Raw genomic sequence first — 19,528 nt, 5'->3', positions numbered from 1 at the left:
GCGCACACATGCGCGCGCACACATGCGCGCGCACACATGCGCGCGCGCGCACACACAACCTCTCTCTCTCTCTCACACACACATGCGCGCGCACACATGCGCGCGCACACACACACACACACACACACACACACACACACACACACACACACACACACACACACACACACACACACACACACACTACTGTTGAGCAACCTTGCAATGCATGTATTTTACCCATATACCCCTGCTCCACTCACCCAGCAGTGCACAGCCTCCACCGCTCAGTTCACACGGGTGTGATTTTTTTTAATGGAACAACACACAGAAACAGTAACGAATCCACCATGGTGCTGCCGGCTTTGTCAGGTGTCTGCACATGTACAGTAACTAGAGCCCTGCAAGCCCGACGGAACCCGACAAGGGCCCGGCCCGCCAAAAACGGGCTGGGCTCATTTCTGAAACTCACCAACGGCGCCGTGAATGTCACACATGACGTCACTGTGTGCGGCTGTGCGCATAGCTAGAATGGAGAGTGTGAGTGAGTGCGGTGCTGCCTCGCATAGCCTATAGTCTTCTAGGCTATGGGTTCTATCCGTATCTAAAGCAACACGGCTCTGATTGGTCGTGACATGAGTACATTAGCCAATGGCCGCCGCGATGAGCCGAGGGCTTTACGGCTTTTCTTCTGTCACACACACTCACACACACTCTGTGTGTCTGCGACTCACACAGCGACACTAGAAAATTTGGAGCACTACTGTAGATTCACCCATTTTACAGTCATTTCTCAAATAAATCGCCCAGTAATGATTCCCCGACCTCCCGTATCCGTTCATTACGGAATGTGTCTTTACTATAGGCTAACTGGACGATACTCTGTATTTTACGAGATGGCCGACAATAATATCAATCAATCAATGTCTAATTTTCTGCTGTGAGGATATACAGTAACATAACAAGTGGGTGGAGGAATATTTCTTACTTGTGTTGTGATGTTGACTTCTTTCTTTTAATCAGAGCGCAAGACGAGCACAGCTAGAGTAGAGGGCTGTACATACTGTCTCCAACCACAGCGTTTTCGTGGGAAAGTTCCAACTTTCTAACGTGCGTGCAGCTTTCCGAACTCAAATTAGCAGTAATAATCCTTTTCAGAAGTTGCAAGAGATGTCATTTTGTAGTTGAACCGGACCTTTCAGACGCAAATTTCGGTGGTCTGTGACATTATGGACTCCCATTGAGAGTGTACTGTAGCTGCTGCGCGCAGCAGTGAAAGCCACGCACGAAAATATTTAATAATTTAAATAATTAATATGAGTTTCTGAAAACTCACCAACGGGCCTGGGGCCGGGCCGGGCCGGGCCTTAATTCCACGGGCCCGGGCCGAGCCGGGCCCCACATTTCAGGCCCGTGCAGGGCTCTAACAGTAACACCATGTATGGGCACAAAGATCTACCCTTTGGCTGCACCTCATTGGCTAAGGGTCCTGCCTTTGTACTGTCGGTACAAAGGCAGTGGTGCAGTTCTGCCCGTTGTGTGTGCAGATGCAACCCAGCCTCCGAGATCCTGGACAGGGCTGAAATTCTTGCCGGAACCCCCCCCCCCCCAGATATGGGACTTTGTGAGGATAGAAGGTGCTAGTGGGACCCCAAAAAAAGTTTTAAAATAGGAAAAGTGAAAATTCATGGTGTATCACCTTTAAGCTTTTGGTTATGCTTCACTTGACATCACAATAGGGGTGCAACATATCGAACCGAATATCGAATACCGAACCGAAAGACCCTGTAACAAAATACAATACCACTCCACATCCACACTCCCCTGGAACCCCCTCAAGGACCCCTAAGGGTCCGCAGAGCCCTCTTAGAGAACCACCAACCTAGAGGGTACCGTATTGTTCAAACAAAGTTAAAACAAAAAAAAATTAGTGCTGTTCGAGTTAACTCAATTAATCGCAATTAACTCACTGTTTTAATGCGATTAATTATTTTAATCGCAATTAATCGCATATTTATATATTATAGCCATTTGGCTTTTGGACACTGTTTCTCAACATTATTATCTCAACTATTATTTGGGGAGGTCTCCAGATGATTAGCTTAATGTGCAATATTGTTTTCTCACTCAACAGTAAACAATCCGACATGCATATACAGGGTATTTGCACATTTTATAAAGTGACAATTATTATTAATAATATAATTATTATTATTAATGTCTCTAATTGTCTCACAAGTAATTAACTAAAATGGTAAAACATTGGCTACAATATTGGCTATTTTGGCTACAAGGTCCATCCCTCTTAATAATCAGATTAAGTAAATTAAGCAGATCCTTATACCCATCAGCTGAAGTCTGTTCAATGCAATACCATTATGATCTATTTGGGTTTTTAATTGATTTTGAATAAAAGATTAACATACTTTCGCATAAAGCCAGCATTTCTTTCCACTTCCAAGTTAATAGGGCCACAAAAGACATGAAAGATATCCCTCTAAGGTACATTGTGAACTGATAAAAGCTGATGACTTATTTGCGATTAATCGTGCGATTAACTAGCTAAATCATGCGATTAATCGCGATTAAAATATTTAATCGTTGAACAGCACTAAAAAAAATCAGTAGTTATAAAAATACATTTATGTCTCAACACTAGCCCTCCACCGACCACCGCTGTTGGCCGCTGCCACCGGGGAGCTAGCAAGGAGCTTCCCCAGCGACGCTGCAACACCCGCTCCTGCTGGCGCTCCTCTCGCAGCCGAGTGGGGGGGATTCGCGCTGCTGCCTACACCTCGTGTTTCAGCGGCAGCTGGCAGCGCACGTGCCCTTGGGCCGCCACAAAGGGACGAGGAACTCGCCACTGCGGCCCGCCGCCCTCTAGTCCCAGCCTCCCTGCAGCTCCACGCGAGGCTCCCCGCATCGAAGCCTCCAGTCCCAGCCTCCCTGCAACTCCACGCGAGGCAGTCCCAGCCTCCCGGCATCTCCACACGAGGCTCCCCGCCTCGAAGCCGGGGTGACAGCAGCTGAGGAGACGGTTGCAGCCCAGGCGCCAGCCGAGCCAGCCAAGGAAGACACGGTACTGCTGGACATGGGCCTCGGGGGCCTACCAACGAGACCGCTGAGGTTCCAGCAGGGATGTGCTGGCCATTGGGAAAATCGGGACAACTCCCGAAGGCCGGTTCATACCCGGCCGGTCCAGGCCGGCCATTAGGAAAAAAAATAAAAATAAAATGTCGGCCTTCGTCCCATTTTGGGGGCTGGGTGGCCAACAAAGTAAATTGTCACTGTCGGGCAGAAACCTTGTATATCTCCAAGTTTCAAAAGTATACATTTTTTCGCAAAGCAAAGCCCCGCTTCATCATTTAAGGCTGTTGCACAAAAGTAGTGAAAACAGCAGATCAGCGGTGCGAGGCGTTGTGTGCTTGTAGATCGGCTGTTTTCACTAGTTTAAATCATTTTTAAAATGATGAATACAAAACAAACGGTTTTGGACATACAAGGTTTCCACCCGACAACGACGAAATGTAACTCATGTACAGTAATTGGCCCACTGGCTTGTCACTTGTCATGATCTGAAATGGCAAATCTTTGAGTAGCAGCAGCGCTATAGAGAGAGATCTCTCTCTATAGCACACAATGAGGGCCTCTCCAACTCTTTTTCCCGGGCTGAATCATGCAGGGGCCCAGCACGTCCCTGGGTTCCAGCTCATCTAAAGGAGTGGCAGGGCCTCGACGGAGTGCCATGAAATGTCGCCAAGAAGAGCTCATTACCTGCGCTGGGCTGCGTATGTATACGTCAGTGTCTGTCTGCGTGTGTTTAAGCCCGTAGCCAAATCAGGGACCAGCATTTATGGCAACGTCATTCATCATTAACAGCCAATGAGGGACCAGCATTCCTGGCGATGCCAGTGGTGATGTCACTGGCATCGCCCGAGGTGACGCCAGTGCTCTGCTGGCACACAAGGCGCAAGTTGGCACCTCGACCGCGGAAAGCTTTAGCAGAAAACGGCAGAAGCTTGTCGATAGGATAGGCTATTTTCGGAGAAAGTCACAATGACAAAAAATACTGTATTATAGAGCCCAGAGGGACTCTGGTGGTCAATGTGGGGTTGAAGTGGCCTAACAACAGAAAATCCCTGGCAGCACCGTTTTAAAGATGAATTTACACATGGTCAAAATACGGGGCAAGTCAAAATAAAAATCTACTCCCAATGTGAAGTGAGCTACCGCCGGCAGAGGTTCACATCGGAGCAATTAGCATGACGGATATTCATTATCCATCACGGATGCAATGCACACAGCCGCTCTCACACTCCCCAAGACAAACTGATACGACTGCTTCTCGGCCTCAAGCCCGTCTAATTCCAACGCACTTTGATAGTCTGGGATGGCTCAGGGTAGAAGACAGCCAGGCTTAATAAGGCAAATATCAATGGGATTGGTCAAGATAGGGGCTCGAGATTTAAGCAATATGACACAAGAGGGTGTGCAATATTGACGATATTGCACACCCTCGAGTGTCATATTGCGATTTATTGCACACCCTCTCGTGTCATATTGCAATTATACAGTATACATTATTGCCTTTAAAAAAAACACGTCAACTTCATTTTCAATGTAATTAAGATATTCGATAGGAATTTGTAATCTTTTAATGCCACTTTTAGCTACTAAGTCCCTTAACTTCACAGGAACACTGCTAGCCTAGCCGCTAGCATAGTGTGGGGAGAGGGGAGCGATTCAGCTCTTTTACGACCATCACAGCTGATTTATTTGCTTGATGAGAGTGTTACACGCTCCTAGTTATCGTCACGGTCACATGATTGTTTCAACCAATCGGATGGTGAATGACACCCAACACACACTAGATGGAACGAGCCTGATATGGTACCAAAAAAAAAGTTAAAATAAAAAAGTAAAAAAAAAAAACATGCACATTCCTTTTGAAATATTAATGAGCCATGGGAATCAATAGGCACTGGTAGCGATGTCTGCTCCTAACATGGAATAAAACAACTAAGTGACTTAATCAATGTACATAATGAACATAATCAAGTTTTTCCCCCTATTTCTGCCTTTACATTTTTTTTTATGGAGAATGGAGCGTATTTTTGCTGACACCCGCAAATGGCTTCCCACATGAACCCCCCCCCCCCAAAAAAAATAAATAAATAAAAATAATAATAATAGTAATAATAATAATAATAATAAAATAAAAAATAAATGAATAAAATCACACCAGTGTGAAGTGAGCAGTGCTGCTGCTGCTGTTGCTGCTGCTGCTGATGATAGACCCGAAAAGAGAAACGAGCGTCCGTAGGGTGGCAAAAGAGTTAAATGGAAACAGGTTTCAACCAATCGGATGGTGAATGACAACCAACACACACTAGATGGAACGAGCCTGATAAGGTACCACAAAAAAAAAAAGCAAAAAAAAAAACATGCACATTCCTTTTGAAATATTAATGTTACGTCCTGGCCCTCACTTGGCACTGTGGCACCCTCTTGTGGCAAAGTACGTCACAGCAGACCTCTGAGTCCCAGACATCTGCGCACCTGTCTCCCGTTGCCAATCTTCTCACCTGGTCGCCATCTGCAATCATCTCCTCCAGAGCCTACAAGAGCCTGGCCTGTTTGCAGCTCGGCGCCAGTTCCTCACCAGTCCATGGTTGGTAAAGTAGACAGCCATTATTAGCTTTCCCAGTTTAGTAAAGATAGACAGTTTTTGCGTTTTTCGTAGCTGCTGTGCACTGCTATTCTTTGTGGATTATTCTGACTCTGCCTTTTTCTCTCCTCCTCAGTTTCCCGGGTTCCATGCTGAGCTGGAGCAGTTGCAGAGCCCATTTTCCCCTTTTTGCCCCCCTCGTGCATTTAACTCTGAGTTCCATTGTTAATAAACACGCCCGGGTGGGCTTCAACCTTCTACTGCCTCCTCCTTTGCTGTGCGTTTGGGTCAACTCACACCAGTCGTAACAGTAGGAACTGTCCACCTGGACCCAGCCAGCATGGAGGAAAAGCGCCCATCTCTCACTCCACTTCAGGCCCAAGGACAAGTTTTGGACCAACACTCCCGCCTGCTGTCGGAGGCATCCGCTGCTGTTTTGAGCCTACAGCAGGAGCTCCGGGAGGTTTCTACATTCCAGCAGTCCCAGGCCACTCAACAACAAACCCAGGTTAAATTCACTTCGGGTGTGTGTAATCTGTGGGAAGTATGCGTCTCTGATGTCTTGGTATAGTGGGCAGGTGGTTAGAAAGTGTAGCTCTGTTTCTACCACATTTTGTGTGCAGTGGGTGAACCATCAGCCGTCTCCAGTCCCACAGAGGACTGCATGCAACTGGGCCGAATCCGTGTGACTTCCAAGGGTCGCTTATCACCGGCTGAGCGCAAGCACCGCAGGCTACACAGGCTCTGTTTGTATTGTGCTGACTCAGCACACACCGTTCACTCCTGTCCAATTCTACGTTCCAAGGTGTCCCCTTCCCGGACGCCAGGAGGCGTAATTTCTCCCAGTCGGGGTTTTCGGGTGAGTCGCCCAACTTCTCCCCAGCCCCTCACTGCCAGTCGTGCCAGTTTCCCTGTCACACTCAGCTGGGAGGGACACTCGCTCACTATTCCAGCTTTCATCGACTCAGGGCCGATGAGAGCTTTATTGACCGCCAGTTTGCTCTGAAGTTGGGAATCCCTGTCTCTGCGCTCCAGAGGCCTGTCCCTGCCTTCGCGCTGAATGGTCACTCCATGGGTCCTGTCACTCACCGGACCAAGCCCCTCACCCTCACTGTCTCGGGAGATCATGTGGAGGCCATACGCCCCTACGTCACTCACTCCCCGGGCACTCCGTTCATCCTGGGCAGACCCTGGTTGGAGTTTCACACACCCCACGTCTGCTGGAGTTCTGGGCGCATTCTCAGCTGGAGCGCCGCCTGCCAGGTCTGTTGTCTTCAGCCCGCCCCGACCTCCGCCCAGGCTGAGCGTTCTCCTTCCCGGGTTCCCTCCCGTCCGAATGGCCGCCGCCGCTGCCGGGGCACACCCCGACGTTTCCTGCCAATCGCCAGGTGGCGATCCTTGGAGGGGGGGTCCTGTTACGTCCTGGCCCTCACTTGGCACTGTTGCACCCTCTCGTGGCACAGTACGTCACAGCAGACCTTTGAGTCCCAGACATCTGCACACCTGTCTCCCGTTGCCAATCTTCTCACCTGGTCGCCATCTGCAATCATCTCCTCCAGAGCCTACAAGAGCCTGGCCTGTTTGCAGCTCGGCGCCAGTTCCTCACCAGTCCGTAGGGCGGCAAAAGAGTTAAATGGAAACAGGTTTACTTTTGTTCCGCTCACTTCACATTGGGAGTAGATTTTTATTTTGACTTGCCCCATATTTTGACGATTACATGTCGCAACATGATTCTGCCTGAAGACAAAACATGGTTCATTAGCGGCCTGAATTTCTAGTTATATCAATTTGGGGTTCAACTGTCACAGCCGCATGCTGTAGTGAACCACTGTCCTAGAAAGGGAATCTCTGACCGTTAGCGTGGCCGACTTTGGCCAGGTTGGGGTTGCAGGCGACAGGGATCTTGGGAGGATGTCCACACAGGAGGATGAGGGTGTGGTCGCCAGGCGGAGACAAGTGCTGCCGCACCCCAGCGCTCTGCGGGCCATGGGAGCTTGAAGCGGCCGGGGTTGGCGGCCGCGATTTCTTCCAACTCTTCCAACTGTCTTTCTCGTTTAGCGTAGAGGAGGTGACACACAGTGGTGTCCTGAGCATCCTTCATGACCACTGCGATGATCTGCAGCATGGGGGTGATGCCCGTTCCGTCGGCGATCATGCCCACGTGTTTGGCTTTCTTTCATCGCGGCCTGACGACTTCCTATCCTCTTGGATAATGAACGTTCCAGGAGGCCGCCAGGCCCTCTGAAATGGATGGTGGCGCCGAACTCGAGTTTCACCAAATACGGACTCATCTTCCCGCCTTCTGGGTACGCAGGATTGACGTCCTTGAAGTCCTTTAAGTAAACCTTCTCTGGCTGCCCCTGCCCCTGTTCCACTGACTCTCTCTGCAATCGACCATATTCACCTGGCGGCCATGTTTGAGATCTGCATTGAAACCAGGTGGCAACTGGGGTGGCATTTCATTAACTTAATGACAATATGGCCGCCCTGTGAATATGGCTTGTCGATCTGCGGACACACACCACCCACACACTAGACGGAACGAGCATGATATGGTTTTTCACAAAAAAAGAAATCATAAAAAAAGTAAAAAACAAACAAAGAGGCACATTCTTTTGAAATATCAACGAGCCATGGGAATAAATAGGCACTGGTAGCAATCTCTGCTCCTCCCAACATCTATAAAATAAAAATAAAAATAAAAATAGGCGGCAAAAGAGTTAAATGGAAACAGGTTTACTTTTGTTCCGCTCACTACACATTGGGAGTAGATTTTTATTTTGACTTGCCCCATATTTTCGACCATTACATGCCGCAACATGATTCTGCCTGAAGACAAAACATGGTTCATCATATTTTTTTTGCCATATTGCCCCAATATATGCACCCATAGGGTCCGCATAGCGGCCTGAATCAATTTGGGGTTCAACTGTCACAGCCGCATGCTGTAGTGAACCACTGTCCTAGAAAGGGAATCTCTGGCCGTTAGCGTGGCCGACTTTGGCCAGGTTGGGGTTGCAGGCGACAGGGATCTTGGGAGGATGTCCACACAGGAGGATGAGGGTGTGGTCGCCAGGCGGAGACAGGTGCTGCCGCACCCCAGCGCTCTGCGGGCCATGGGAGCTTGAAGCGGCCGGGGTTGGCGGCCGCGATTCCTTCCAACTCTTCCAACTGTCTTTCTCGTTTAGCGTAGAGGAGGCGACACACAGTGGTGTCCCGAGCATCCTTCATGACCACTGCGATGATCTGCAGCATGGGGGTGATGCCCGTTCCGTCGGCGATCATGCCCACGTGTTTGGTTTTCTTTCATCGCGGCCTGACGACTTCCTATCCTCTTGCGAACGTTCCAGGAGGCCGCCTGGCCCTCTGAAATGGATGGTGGCGCCGAACTCGAGTTTCACCAAATACGGACTCAACTTCCCGCCTTCTGGGTACGCGGGATTGAAGTCCTTGAAGTAAACCTTCTCTGGTTGCCTTTGCCCCTGTTCCACTGACTCTCTCTGCAATCGACCATATTCACCTGGCGGCCATGTTTGAGATCTGCATTGAAACCGGGTGGCAACTGGGGTGGTATTTCATTAACTTAATGGCAATATGGCCGCCCTGTGAATATGGCTTGTGGATCTGCGGACACACACCACCCACACACTAGACGGAACCAGCATGGTATATAGTTTTTCACAAAAAAAGAAATAATAAAAAAAGTAAAAAACAAACAAAGAGGCACATTCTTTTGAAATATCAACGAGCCATGGGAATAAATAGGCACTGGTAGCGATGTCTGCTCCTCACAACATCTATAAAATAAAAATAAAAATAGGCGGCAAAAGAGTTAAATGGAAACAGGTTTACTTTTGTTCCGCTCACTTCACATTGGGAGTAGATTTTTATTTTGACTTGCCCCATATTTTCGATCATTACATGTCGCAACATGATTCTGCCTGAAGACAAAAAATGGTTCATCATATATATTTTTTTGCCATATTGCCCCAATATAAGCGCCTATAGGGTCCGCATAGCGGCCTGAATTTCTATATATCAATTTGGGGTTCAACTGTTACAGCCGCATGCTGTAGTGAACCACTGTCCTAGAAAGGGAATCTCTGGCCGTTAGCGTGGCCGACTTTGGCCAGGTTGGGGTTGCAGGCGACAGGGATCTTGGGAGGATGTCCACACAGGAGGATGAGGGTGTGGTCACCAGGCGGAGACAGGTGCTGCCGCACCCCAGCGCTCTGCGGGCCATGGGAGCTTGAAGCGGCCGGGGTTGGCGGCCGCGATTCCTTCCAACTCTTCCAACTGTCTTTCTCGTTTAGCGTAGAGGAGGCGACACACAGTGGTGTCCCGAGCATCCTTCATGACCACTGCGATGATCTGCAGCATGGGGGTGATGCCCGTTCCGTCGGCGATCATGCCCACGTGTTTGGTTTTCTTTCATCGCGGCCTGACGACTTCCTATCCTCTTGCGAACGTTCCAGGAGGCCGCCTGGCCCTCTGAAATGGATGGTGGCGCCGAACTCGAGTTTCACCAAATACGGACTCATCTTCCCGCCTTCTGGGTGCGCGGGATTGAAGTCCTTGAAGTAAACCTTCTCTGGCTGCCTTTGCCCCTGTTCCACTGACTCTCTCTGCAATCGACCATATTCACCTGGCGGCCATGTTTGAGATCTGCATTGAAACCGGGTGGCAACTGGGGTGGCATTTCATTAACTTAATGGCAATATGGCCGCCCTGTGAATATGGCTTGTGGATCTGCGGACACACACCACCCACACACTAGACGGAACCAGCATGGTATGGTTTTTCACAAAAAAAGAAATAATAAAAAAGGTAAAAAACAAACAAAGAGGCACATTCTTTTGAAATATCAACGAGCCATGGGAATAAATAGGCACTGGTAGCGATGTCTGCTCCTCACAACATCTATAAAATAAAAATAAATAAAATCACACCCATGTGAAGTGAGCGGTGCTGATGATGATCATGACACCCGAGGATCCATGTTTGAAATTTGCATTGAAACCGGGTGGCAACTCATTAACTTCATTAACTTCATTAACTTAATGGCAATATGGCCGGCCTGTGAATATATTCAATCGTGCTCACCAGAAAGGCGGTTGCCTAGCGATACTTCACTCGTCCACTGCTCGGGCCGGGAGCATTGATCATCACCATGGATGCCGAATGGGAGGACGGTTTATTGGAAGAGACCCTTAGGTTTATAAAACCCTGTCTTCGCCTTAGCTTTTTTTTTTTGGTGCGGCTTCTGCTGCAGACACCCGAGCCTCCCCCATCTGCTCAGACAAGCTCTGGCGGGGAAACCAACGAACGCTCGTATTGGCGGCACTGCCGCGCGAAAAGAGAAACAAGCGTTTCAAAAGAGTTAAATGGAAAGTTCCGCTCACTTCACATTGGGAGTAGATTTTTATTTTGACGGAACGAGCATGATATGGTTTTTCACAAAAAAAAAAAAAATAATAATACAAAAAAGTAAAAAACAAAGAGGCACATTCCTTTTGAAATATCAACGAGCCATGGTAATAAATAGGCACTGGTAGCGATGTCTGCTCCTCACATCTACAATTAAAAATAAAAATCACACCCAATGTGAAGTGAGCGGTGGTCATGCTTTCATAACGGTCGTGCTTGCATAATCAGACTAGGATTTGAGTCTAGGCTACAGACACATGATGATGACATCACTAGACAAACATGATGCTACGTACACACATTTTGCTATGGCAAAACGCTGAGGAAAAAGGCTACAAACACACACACAGCCACTCTATGGAGCAGTTTACCACCGCTCAAAAATGTTTAAATGGCATAAATGGTCAATGGTCCCAATATCCGTTGGTCAGGTCCAGGGGTGCTGACAAAACGTGCTCACACCAAGCTCCAACATCTATTTCACTTCTTCAATGGCTATTCGTCTGGTCTCAGGTAAATTCTCTGTCAGACTATTTTACCAGGGGTGGTATGTATGTCGATGGCCTGGGTCTGTCCTGGAAGCTCAGAAAACACATCCCTAACCCTGAGAAGAGCTCCTTCACCTCCTGCACTTGGTTGGTGTCAGATGCTCTCCTACGGCCACAGAAGGCGGGGTCAGCACGACCGACACGTGATTTCACAAACAGGGACATGACGGATATGGTCTTCATAGGCTATTTGTGTATGCACGGAATAATGTTTCAGGACTGGTGCCCATAAATATCCACTCCAAAGTGCTTTTGGTGGAGGTTTGGTGGAGGTGGTACTAACCCATACTCCATAAAGTTCAATCTCATACTGGTTAATAATGGTGTAACCACCCCAAGCCGGGTAACTCCAATCGCCGTATATGCAATACCACCTAAACATATTTGGCCAACACGCGGGCCACCAACAGAGCTCCCATGCCTCACATACATATTCTGTCCAAGCGTTCAACCAGTATTTGTAAATCCCGTGGCCACCAAGTGTCTTTGACAGATAAAAATACTCGTTCATATCACGCGGAACTACGAGATCTCCTCCCTTGCTCTGGCACCGATCTCTGCCTTGGTGCCATGTTAAAGGTTCCGAGATCACGAAGACGTAAGACACCCCAGGTCTTTTAAGGGGCCACACGTGCCTCAGCAACGTCTTTAAGCTATTCTGTAGGGCATGAAACTTCTCCAGCAAGCCATCATAACTCCTTTTTAGAGCATCAAAGCGGAGACCCAAATCGCGGATTGACCCTGTACATGTGTTTAAGTCTGTATTGCAGACTTCACATTTAGCAGTGAGCTGGGCGCCGAGCGACTGGCAAAGTTCTAACAGCTCAGGACAGGAGTCGCTCTCTCTGCAGCTGGGTGACTGAGCCATGGCTGGCAAATTCTGGCGCTCGGAGATCCGAAACATATCCACCATGGTGTCCTTGATATTCTGCAATGAGCTATTACTGCTAAATTCAATCAGCAATGAGCTATTACTGCTAAATTCAATCATCTTATGCTTTGGTACCGGTAACCTCCTTAGACAATGCTTTAGGCAATTATACCGTTTCTCTAAGGCACCCACGGTTTTCTGGAGCGCCCTGTAATTCTTGTCCAAGGCATCAATGCTTTGCCTCAAATCGCTCTCCGTCACTCTGCATGTTTTAAGGCCATTACTGCACGAAATAAATTGTTCAGTGAGTTGAGAGTTGGTCCCCTGGCAGATCCTTAACTCTTCGTGACATGGTTCGTCGCTCTCGGCCGCTTGAGCCATTGTTAAGCCATTCTGGCGCTCAAAGGACTTAAACTTCACCATGGTGTCGTTGAGACTCTGCCAAGTGCTTTGCTGATGGGTCACAGTGACCAGGGATGGACTGTTGGTCAATTCAAAGGAGGGGCCATCGGGCCGCATGCCGCTGCCTGTCCCGTCGACCACCGCCTGCTGGATTTTTTGCAGGTCAATGTACAGAAGGCCATGGCCTTGCCCTCTCCCGGCAAACCTAGTTGAGACATGAAGCAAGACATTATCATTCTTCTCGTCTTCGCCCTGCAGTTCAATGTCAAACTGGAGGGCTCCCATCTTGTCGGCTGTTTGAGACCCATTTTGGCCCTCAAAGGACTTAAGCTTCACCATGGTGTCGTTGAGACTCTGCCAAGTGCTTTGCTGATGGGTCACAGTGACCAGGGATGGACTGTTGGTCAATTCAAAGGAGGGCCCATCGGGCTGCATGTCGCTGTCTGTCCCATCGACCAGCGCCTGCTGGTCCAGGTCAATGTCCGCTTCGAGGTCAAGAAGGCAATGTTCCTGCCCTCTCCCGGCAAACCTAGTTGAGTCATGTGCCAAGACATTGTCATTCCTCGTGCCCGAGCCTTGCAGTTCAATATCCAACTCGCCAGTGCTACTACAGGCGAAGATAGCCGCCCCCAACGCCAATATGAGCCAAAGCTTCATGTTGCCGTTGGGCATGGACGTCTGTCAGGTACTATCTTATCAGTTGCTCATACAAAACTTCTTAAAAACTTCTAAAACTTCTGAATTATTGAAGTCAATCACCTATAACGCCAACTTCATTTTATACCCTATTGCTATGACATATGCATGATGTTGACATGATGTTGTTGCGTCCATATTTGGAAAGAGCATAGATCAAATGGGGGAACCTTGTGTCTGTCGACCATAAGCCTTGTTATGGCTGGAGAGACTGTGAGACCTGTTACTGTACCAAACTATCTTAAAATGTTTTGTTCCAGAGACCCTGAGAAAGAAAGATTTGAGTTACAAATGTTGGCTTTAAGAATATATATATATATATATATATATATAATATATATATATATATATATATATAGTATATATATATATATATATATATATATATTCAAATATAGCAGATCTACAAGCTCGCAGCGAGCGGTTCTCACCATTTTCAGTCTGTGTAGTGTAGTACTGTACAGTACACGTACAGTATGTAGCAAAATATATATTTTTTTTTTCCAGAAAACCTAGGTCAGGCCTATGGACTTGAATGGGGAAAATTCAAATGGTAAAAAAGAAATAATTTGCAAGGTGAGACTCACGTCACGGACTCACGGCAACCACACGTACAATTTCCAAGTGCATCTTTCTTGTCATCATTTGAACTGGGTACCCCCCACCCTGACAGGCAGTTGTAAATGGGAATCGAACCAAACCAACCGACCCGACCCGAGTGTCTCGGAGGTCTGGCCCATGACGTGGTGGATGGTGTGGCCCTTCTGGATCTTGTAGTCGGACAGAGTGCGGTTGGCTTCCAGCTGCTTTCTGCCGTAGAACAGCCTCTGTTGGTGAGGGACCGGGGCGAAGGCCCTCATTCTCCTCCATCTTGACCATGACCTTGACTAGGGGTTTTCAAAGTGGGTGACGGGGCACCCTGGGGTGCTGTGACGGCAGTCCAGGGGTGCCGCGAGACAATTTGATAACATTTGGAAGTTATTTTCAGTCAGTTCTAACCAAAATGGCTTTTATCTCAACGATTTCCTCGCAACATAATCATCATAATTAATCATACAAGACTGTCGCACAAAACTAGTGAAAACAGCCGATCTACAAGCACACAACGCCTCGCATATTTAATAATAATAATATTTAATTAGAATAAATCTAAATTAATAATAAAATCTTTAAAATGCAGATAATCTAGAGATAGTTAAAGAGGTGGTGCCATAGTTTGTACTTTTTCTGTTTTTCATGTGTCTAGGAGGTTGAAAGTACTTCATTAGACCCCCTGGTGTGGTTTTTATGAGCAATTATGTATTCTTTTTTGTTTGTTTTCTCTTGGAGGCTGCCACCTTGTGGTCAAAAGTGTCAGTTAAAAAACACAGATACTAAGTATGTCACAGTATCAACTCCTCCCCTAATTACCATTCACCCAACACTGTGGGGTGTGGCTAACTTCAGCTGGGTCACCACCCACCATGACAGCCATGCATACATAAAAACCCAATTTTAACTCTTTATACTTTTTTGAGAAAAAAAAATCTTCCTCCTAGTATAATCATAATACCTGATAATCATGTTTTAGAGGGGGGAAAATCATGGCACCACCTCTTTAATCATTCAGGGTTGCCATGTCCTGATCAGGACCGAAAACCTTGTGCTGTCAACAAGCAGGGAGGCCTGGCCTCACCAGTCTTGAACCGACTAGTCTCGCGTAGCCAGACAACTATTCCACAATCTCCGAATGCTATATAGAGTCTGGAAGAGCAGCTCCCGAACGGCGAGTATCGGAAGTAGCCACTGCTGCACTGAACTGTAGTCCCATTGGAAACATAACAGAAACACAATAGCTCAGACAAAGTCATTCGAGCTGCCTATTATTGTTATGAGTGTATAGTTTAAGAAACGTTTGAAAACATCATGAAGGTGACACCAATAACACCAGAGAAAGACAAAATAAAGCCCCCAGAAATGTTGAAAGGAGACATAACGCTTCCAGTAGGACATGTTATTGCTACTGCACCAAGGGAGCGGTTGCGTCACATCCGCTTTATCTCGCACTCACCGTTTCTATTTCCGTCTGCCAGACTGTATGCCGGGAGCATTTGACCAAATCGCGGAGGCAACAGTCTGGCCACGCGAGACTATGAACCGACTAGCACGCGATGCGACGCTTTGCGTCAATCAGAGCTCGGTGCATCGCCTGAGAGGCGCTGTTGCCCATAGTGAGTGTCTCGCTCGCAGAGGTAAAAGAACCGTGGTTAGGTTCATAACCTCTAGTTGTTGGGCTCGCTGAAAGGCGAGACCAGTTATGTTCTCCCAAATCTTTATAGACCAAGTTTATTCTCCTCAAAGAAATGACCGACAGTACAAAGGCAGGGCCTTTAGCCACAAGCGTAATTTGTATAGGGTTGATGGGTTTAATAAACCCAAGGGCCCCCCTACTGGTGACAGTATTATAAATTCATAGGCTATTATATCGCCGTTGTCGGGTGAAAACCGTGTATGTCCAAAACCGTTCATTTTTCATTTTTCATTTTAAAAATGATTTAAACTAGTGAAAACAGCCGATCTACAAGCACACAACGCCTCGCGGTGCGAGGCGTTGTGTGCTTGTAGATCTGCTGTTTTCACTACTTTTGTGCGACGGCCTTGTCTGATGAAGCAGGGCTTTGCTTTGCGAAAGAACATACACATTTGAAACTTGGAGATACGAGGTTTACACCCGACAACGGCAATATGTATTTTGTCATTTCCAATATATTAGTCTCTAATCTCCTAATCTATGGGCCCCCCTCACAGCAGTACAGGGCCCTTTTGATCTGAAAACCCATGCAGAATAATATCAAATTTTGCCCCTGCCTTTAGCCAATGAGGAGCAGCGGTCTTGGTGACATCACCACCAACACGTGCGACCTGATATAAATAACAACAACACCCACATGAAATCTTTTGTAGTGTGTTCTCCCAAATCTTATATCGGGGATCTGAGGGATTGAATGTTGGAGAAGTAATGTTGGAGTGCCTGTTGGGCGGATCTTTATGCCCAGATATATGTTGTAGTGCCCGTTGGGTAGATCTTTGTGCCCATACACAGAGTTCCATGCGAGCCCACACTGTTTCGTAGGAACAGTATTTCTAGTTTTCTGTTGGCCTTGTCGTCAGTTATAGGTCCGACCTTGCATTGTAATAGAACGTGAATACCATTTTGAGCGGTGCTAACCGCTCCTACATACAGCATTGCGTGTCCCTATGTCCGTAGTACGAGACTAGCGTCACACGAGACTAACGCCATAGAAAGTACGCAGAGACCGACATCACCACAGCTGATGTCACGGCCAATTTCCCCCTTTTCCCCCTCTACGATTGGCTCCCCATTAGAGTCAACGGCAACCACACTTGCCATTTCCTCTTCTTCTTTTTGAGCGGTGCAAACCGCTCCTATAAGTGGCTGTGCGTGTGTCCGTAGCCTTTTTCCTCAGCGTTTTGCTATAGTAAAATGTGTGTGCGTAGCATCATGTTTGTCTAGTGATGTCATATGTCGTATGTCTGCAAACCGCTCCTATAAGTGGCTATGCGTGTGTCCGTAGCCTTTTTCCTCAGCGTTTTGCTATAGTAAAATGTGTGTGCGTAGCATCATGTTTGTCTAGTGATGTCATATGTCGTGTGTCTGTAGCCTTTTTTCTCAGCGTTTTGTCATAGCAAAATGTGTGTGCGTAGCATCATGTTTGTCTAGTGATGTCATATGTCGATGTCTGTAGCCTTTTTCCTCAGCGTTTTGCCATAGCAACATGTGTGTGTGCAGCATAGCCTGTACATCCTAGACTCAAATCCTAGTCTGAAGATGTTATGCAAGCACGACCACCGCTCACTTCACATTGGGTGTGATTTTTTAGTTTGCTGTTGGCCTTGTCGTCAGTTAGGTCCGACCTTGCACTGGGGTTTACCAAATAAAGAACGTGAATACCATTTTGAGCGGTGCCAACCTCTCCTACGAAAGGCTTTGTGTGTCCCTATGTCCGTAGTACAAGACTAACGTCATAGAAAGTACTCAGAGACCGACATCACCACAGCTGACGTCATGGACAGAACGGCCCATACAAGGATAGATATGCACGTGTGTCTTGCACAGCACAGGGGCCATTTTGTTTTGTTGTCTACTCACCGTGGGCTGCTGACAGTGCAGACACCTTCCAGCCCGTATCATTGATGGGGATTCCAAGCTAATAAAATGTTTATTTTGAGCGGTGGTAAACCGCTCCATAGAGTGGCTGTGCGTGTGTCTGTAGCCTTTTTCCTCACCATTTTGCCATAGCAAAACGTGTGTGTGTAGCATCAGTGATGTCATCATCATATGTCTGTAGCCTTTTTCCTCAGTGTTTTGCCATAGTGTGTGTAGCATCAGTGATGTCAGCATCATGTGTCTGTAGCCTTTTCCCTCAGCGTTTTGCCATAGCAAAACGAGTGTGTAGCATAGCCTGTACATCCTAGACTCAAATCCTAGCACGACCACCGCTCACTTCACAGAAAGAAAGAGATAGAAATACTGTTCCTACAAAACAGTGTGGGCTCACTCGTGACGATATTCTGCAGCGTGCTAACTGTCATGTGAATGAAGCTCAACCAATACTCAAACTAACACCACCCCCAGATTTTCCACACCTCGATCGCACCTCATTGGCTAAGGAATCAATAGGGAATCAATGGGAGTGGGAATCAATAGGGAATCAATAGTAGTGGGAATCAATAGGGAATCAATGGGATAGGGAATCAATAGGGAATCAATAGTAGTGGGAATCAATAGGGAATCAATGGGAGTGGGAATCAATAGGGAATCAATAGTAGTGGGAATCAATAGGGAATAAATTGGTCGAGATTCACATGACAGTTAGCTTACTGCAGAATATAGTCACATCAGCAACCACACTTGCAATTTCCAATTATATCTTTCTGGTTCAGGCATCATGATACCTTGATGTCGTGATATCACCCTTTTCCCCCCTCTATGATTGGTTCCCCATTAGAGTCCATTTCCTTTGCATCTTTTTGAAGCGGTGAAAACCGCTTCCAAGAAGTGGCTTTGTCCGTCTCGTGCGTCCCGATGTGAGGACTGGTCAAGCTTCACATGACAATTTGGCCAACCAGATAAAACCATTCATCCATTCAAAATTCATAAAAATATAGAACTAAAGCACATAGAAAGTATAGATCGTAGTACGAGACTAACGTCATATAAGTACTCAGAGACCGACATCACCACAGCGGACGTCACGGACAGAACGGCCCATACAAGGATAGATATGCACGTGCGTCTTGCACAGCACAGGGCGATTTTGTTTTGTTGTCTACTCACCGTGGGCTGCTGACAGTGCAGACACCTTCCTGCCAGTATCATTGATGGGGATTCCAAGCGAATGAAAGGTTTATTTATGGCGGTGCGTGTGTCTGTAGCCTTTTTCCTCAGCGTTTTGCCGTAGAAAAACGTGTGTGTGTGTGTGTAGCATAGCCTGTACATCCTAAACTCAAATCCTAGTCTGAAGACGTTATGCAAGCACGACCACTGCTCTCTTCACATTGGGTGTGATTTTTCCTGGAAAGTTAGCCTGCTGAAATACAAATCTTATTTAAAACTCGAAATACTGTTCCTACGAAACAGTGTGGGCTCACTTGTGATTATATTCTGCAGCGTGCTAACTGTCATGTGAAGCTCAACCAATACTCCAGCTAACACCACTCCCAGATTTTCCACACCCCAATTGCACCTCATTGGCTAAGGGCCCTGCCTTTGTACTGTCTGTGACGGAACTCACTATATAATGAAGATAACATAGTGTTCTCGCCCTTCAGGCGAGCCCACAACAATGATCAAACCTGATTAAGATGATGTCACCATTAGGAATGAATGACGGTCCTTTTATCGTTTTCATTAGTGTGGTTGCTCAACAGGGCAAC

This window comes from Nannobrachium achirus (assembly GCF_963921795.1).
Source record: "Nannobrachium achirus genome assembly, chromosome: 17".
Lineage (NCBI taxonomy): Eukaryota > Metazoa > Chordata > Actinopteri > Myctophiformes > Myctophidae > Nannobrachium > Nannobrachium achirus.
The sequence above is the reverse complement of the archived record's forward strand: the minus strand, read 5'-3'. Positions refer to the sequence as shown.